General features: G+C 37.8%; 1 pseudogene; it reads left to right on the forward strand.

Moving 5' to 3' along the window:
- The first annotated feature begins 1,202 nt into the window (after window positions 1-1,202).
- LOC106760341 lies at window positions 1,203-5,597 on the forward strand (annotated as a pseudogene).
- Window positions 5,598-5,603: the final 6 nt, after the last annotated feature.

A 5,603-nucleotide genomic window follows, 5' to 3' on the forward strand; every position in this document is an offset into this window, starting at 1 on the left:
CTTTCTTGACTACTAACTTGACTACTGAAGTTATCATGTAAAACAATAGGTTAAGATGACAACTAATTGTTGTCCCTAGGCCATTTCTTTCCAATTTTCAACAAGCTATTTGTACCAATGGGAATCTTAATAACAATTTGTTTTTGGAAAAAAAAAAAATTAGTTAGCACGAAGGGTGTGTTCACTTGGAGGAGATGATTTGAGAGAGAGTAGTGGATGAATTTGAGAGGATTTAAAGGTAAATTTTTTGTTGTTTATTTACGTGGATTTAGAGGTAATTGAGAGTGAGTTTGGAAGTAAACTTTGTGACAACTAGTGTAGGATTTGATTGATGTGACAAAAAAATTTGTTTAATTGGTAGATATTAAAAATTACCAAAATACCCTTAGTTATTAAAGTAATATAAAATAATAATTATTAATGTTATATTTAATTGTAGAAATGTTTATAAGGAGTAAAAAATTAAAACTAATTATTATTATTATTATTATCATTATTATTATTATTATTATCATTATTATTATTATTATTATCATTATTATTATTATTATTATCATTATTATTATTATTATTATTATTATTATTAAATAATTTTTTTGGTGGGCTTGAACCAAATTTTTATCTTATTTTACCAACATTCATAAAACTATGCATGCAATTAGGTTTTACTACTAGTTATCACTTCTTTCTCCCATGCCGCCACTACCATGTCCCTTTCACATGCTCTTTTTCTCCAAGCCTCAACTGCCCATTTCTTCTCTTCTCTTTTGTTAACTTCTCTTTTTTGTTAAAGCTTCCACCACCAACCTTGGAATCAAACACCAAAACGCCAAACTAGGTTGCATTCTCCACCTTCATCACATATAATGGCGTCCAGCAGAAACCTAGCAACCTCTTCGTCAAAGATTATGGCGTCTCCACCACGACGCTTGTAACCCAAACTGCTCCAAGGGAACCAATTATACCCACTCTGAAACCAAATACAACATCCAACATCCAGGCCAAAGTGTCATGAAACCGAATACAATGTTCAAGAACCAAATATACCTGTTCTAAAAATTGGGGAACCGAATAAAGAGAAAAGAGAATCGAATAGAGGTTCCTGTGTTTTTCTATACGGATTCCACAAAACCGAATACACCTCAAAAAAATTTCATCTTCAACCATTGTTCTTCGCCTTCTTCATCTTCAAACATATAATAATACATAGTGGTCAGTATATTCAAGAGTTAGTTCAATGTGTGGAATTAAAAAATAACCAAAGGGCAAATGAAACTTTATATCTTCCATCTCTCCAAATTTCAACATATTGGCGAGTGATGAAAAACTTCTCCATCACACAATTCCTTGCAAATTAATTGTAGCATTTCCTTTCAAATGGACACAAATTAATCTTAATTCATCCCTCTCAAAACTTTCTAAATACTAAAATCTATTCATACGAACACAAAATATTATTGACCACTGACTATATTATATACAAAATCAAAAGCTTTGCACCGGAATGTTGGAGAGAGGAATATCCAATTAAATCCCTTTTCCTTTTTTTTTTCTCCTTTCATTTTCGATCCTCGTGTTAAACATGAAAAAAAAAATAAAAAGCTCATATGAGAGAAGATAAAATAATAAAATATGTGGAATAAATAAACGTTCCACCTACTTGCAGTTTCTCCATGTCCACTGTTTCAGTTCAACCAACTTTGACTTCTTTCCCCCCTTTTTGCCGTATTTGCTACACTGCGTGCGTCTCGTACCAACTACCGTGGAGGCTCAGATCTGGAATTGGAATGGTCGGATGAGCAGAGACTCTGTTGTTTCGATGGATCACCTCCTCGTGGCGTTGGGGGAGACAAAGGAGGAGAGGGAGGTTCGTATTAGTAGCCTATTCAATTTCTTTGACGCCGCCAACAACGCTTACCTGAACGTCGCTCAGATAGAGGCCGGTTTGTCGGCGCTGCAGATTCCGTCGGAGTACAAGTACGCCAGGGAGCTCTGCGACGTTTGCGATGCCAACAGCGATGGCAGAGTGGAGTACCACGAGTTCCGCCGCTACATGGACGACAAAGAGTTGGAGCTTTACCACATCTTCCAAGCCATTGATGTTGAACACGATGGCAACATTATCCCTGAAGAGCTCTACGAAGCCCTTCTTAAAGCTGGTAGTGCTATTTATTTAGGTTTCCGAAGCCATTTCTGCTCCTCAAATGAAACTTCTTTTTATATTGGGTATCTTACTCTTCGGTGTAGGATTAAAAAATAGAAACTATAAGGTAAAGTGAATTCAAATTACATATTCAAATTTTATAATAATTAAGTTTCATTAAAAACCTGATAACTATTGATTTTACTTTAACAAAAAATATTTTTTATTTTCTTTTCATGGAAATGTTTACAGACTTTTACCCCTAAACAGTGAGTTAGTGGCGTCCAATAAGAATTTTGCAAAAACTAAACGTGTTTAGTTTATGTTTGTTAGAATCAATCAAGCTTGTTCATGAAAGCAAACATGAATAAAAGTAGAGAAGCTGTAGCTTTTATGTTTAGTTGAGAGTTTTTATACTAAATTTTACTATTCAAATTTAATTTTACTGTAACTTATCTTACAAAAATAAAATCATTTGAAATCAAATTTGGAACACAGCGAACGAGAGTTGAGGTAAGACATTGGCATTTGATGTTTTGGCTGGATGATAACATTTTTTCTGAGGTAAGGCTGTTTTTAGTAGGAAACAGATTTTTTGATTCTGTAATTGGAAAGAGGTTTGCTTACTTTTTTTGACGGACTTTTGTTGCCAATCAGAACGATTATGCATAAAGAATGTTAGAGTTAGAGAGACTTAAGATGTGTCTTTTTAATTGTGTCATGTGTATTTTTTAGTTTGGGTTCATTTTTTAATTGTGCCTTGTTGAAATATGGGAAGGCTGGTTCAGTTTTTTATGATGGATTCTTTAAAGTGTTTGTTATTTATGTGCTTTCTTGGTTTATGGTGTGCCATAATCTGCTCTAATATGTGCATTTTTAGTGGATTTTGAAGATGGTTTTTTAATGTTCTTTATGACTTTTTACTATTTCTCCTTAATAGCATTTATAATATAATAAGCTTCTGCAGCTTCAATGCTCCAGGGATTGAAATGGATGACGAGGAGCTTGCTCGCTTTGTGGACCATGTTGATAAGGATAAATTATCACTTTCGAAGAATGGAGAGATTTTCTTCTACTTTACCGTCATGAAGCAACTATTGAAAATAGGTTTAATATCTATTTTGGTCTCTCTTTTGGGAGGGTTTGTTCAAAACGGTTCTTCCTTTTTTCAAAAGTTCACTTAAGTCCTTTCTTTTGCAAAAACTGTTCAAAGTGGTCCTTTTTGCTAACGGCGTTAAGTTTCTTAACGGCACAGCTGCCAGGTGGCTAACATCTGCTGATTTGGCATTTTTAATTGTTTTTAAAAAAATATATAATGATGAAGTGGAAATGTATATAATTAGGGTTGGATTAGAGAAGGATTTAGGGGTAATTTTTGGTGTGTGATTAAGTTAACCATTTTCGCAGGGGCCAATTTCTCACCACCTATCTCATCATCCAGGCATATTCTTTGATATCGCCCTCAATTTTCTTCCCTTTCTCGGATATCATTTTTGACATACCTTCAACCCCATTTTGGCTGGCCACGTCTCATTGCTCCAACTCGTCATCTCCTCTAATTGAATTTGTCCTCCATCAGGCAACTATCATGCACGACCTCGTGCTCCTGCCTCATCTTTGATTTTCCATCAGCAAAAGCACACAAAAATCACACCATTTTGCACCTCACCATCATGATTTCAAAAGGATAAAATTACTCACCTTTACCACCTCCATCTTCACCCCCTTTGTTACACCCTGCTCATATTTTCTCTACATCAAATGAACAAAAACAAGGAAGACAACAAACACGACCTGCATCGCTGACAAAGAGGGAGTCGATCCGACGACGATGGAAGCCTGTGATTTGGGTGGCGTTTCTGGTTTGCACAAGTGCGACTAGGGTTTACGGTTGCTTCCAGAGGCACGGTGGTTACTCACGGTGATGGTCCGGCAAGAGGTTGGCTATCGGCGGAGCATAAAAAAAAGTCGAAGGGAAAAAGGAGGGGAAACGACGATACTGTCACCGTCGTCGATGTCGGAGAAGGAAGAACTTGGCGCCGTGGGTGGCGACGACCCCGGTGGGAACCGTGGCCGGCGACGACTCCGGCAGAGAGCGTTGTCACTGGCGATGTTGTGGCTGCAACACGCGATGGCCGGAGAGGTTGAAGCATTTCAGTGGTATGGGTCCTTCTCTCAGACGAGGAGAGGTTAAACTTTAGTGAATGAGAGCACAAAAAATTACCCCTAAATCCTTCTCTAATCCAACCCTAATTATATACATTTCCACGTCATCATTATATATTTTTTTAAAAACAATTAACAATGCCAAATCAGCAGATGTTAGCCACCTGGCAACTATGCCGTTAAGAAACTTAACGCCGTTAGCAAAAAGGACCACTTTGAACAATTTTTACAAAAGGAAGGACTTAAGTGAACTTTTGAAAAAAGGAGGGACCACTTTGAACAAACCCTCCCAAAGGAGGGACCAAAATAGGTATTAAACCTTGAAAATATTTATCATCATTGGGAGAGGGTGTGCCTTGTTGACATTGGAGAGCAAGCTGTCATTCCTGAAGGCATCAGCAAGCATGCGAACAAGAGCAAATACTTTCTTGCTGGTGGAGTAGCAGGAGGCATTTCTCGTACAACAACTGCTCCTCTTGATCGTCTAAAGGTGGTTTTACAAGTTCAAACTGCACATGCTTCTATCATGCCAGCAGTGACGAAGATATTGAAGCAAGATGGTCTGTTAGGATTTTTCCGGGGTAATGGATTGAATATTGTGAAGGTAGCTCCAGAAAGTGTTATCAAATTTTATTCTTTTGAAATGCTGAAAAAGCTAATTGGAGAGGCTCAAGGCAGCAAGTCAGATATTGGTGCTGTTGGGAGGCTTTTTGCAGGTGGGACGGCTGGTGCAGTTGCACAGGCTGCTGTTTATCCAATGGATCTCATTAAAACTAGGTTACCAACTTGTCCCTCTGAAAGTGGAAAGGTTCCAAAGCTGGGAACCCTTACAATGAATATATGGGTTCAAGAGGGACCACGAGCTTTCTGCAGAGGACTTGTTCCATCACTGCTTGGCATTATTCCCTATGCAGCCGTTGATCTCACTGCTTATGATACTTTGAAAGATATGTCCAAGAGTTATATTCTTCAGGACAGTGGTATGTTATTACTTGATAAGTTCAAGCTATGCCTCGGTTGCTTCATGAGGAGCTGTTCCAGGATTGGATCCAGATCTGGCAGCAAAGAGAACGTGACCATGGATGAGATTGGTTGTGGCAGCGGAAGAAGGTGAGTTAGAATGGTTTAATGGAAGGGAGGAGGCTTTGTATGGTGTGGCTACAACTCAGACGNCCCTCACACATGGAAGGAAGTTGTAGGGAAGAAAACAAAGCATAGAGTGACTCTTGGAAAGGAGAATGACAATGCAATTGAGCATAGTTTTCTTACTATCATCCAAAAGTGTTCATACAAG

The sequence above is a fragment of the Vigna radiata genome, chromosome 5, assembly GCF_000741045.1.
Source record: "Vigna radiata var. radiata cultivar VC1973A chromosome 5, Vradiata_ver6, whole genome shotgun sequence".
Classification (NCBI taxonomy): Eukaryota; Viridiplantae; Streptophyta; class Magnoliopsida; order Fabales; family Fabaceae; genus Vigna; species Vigna radiata.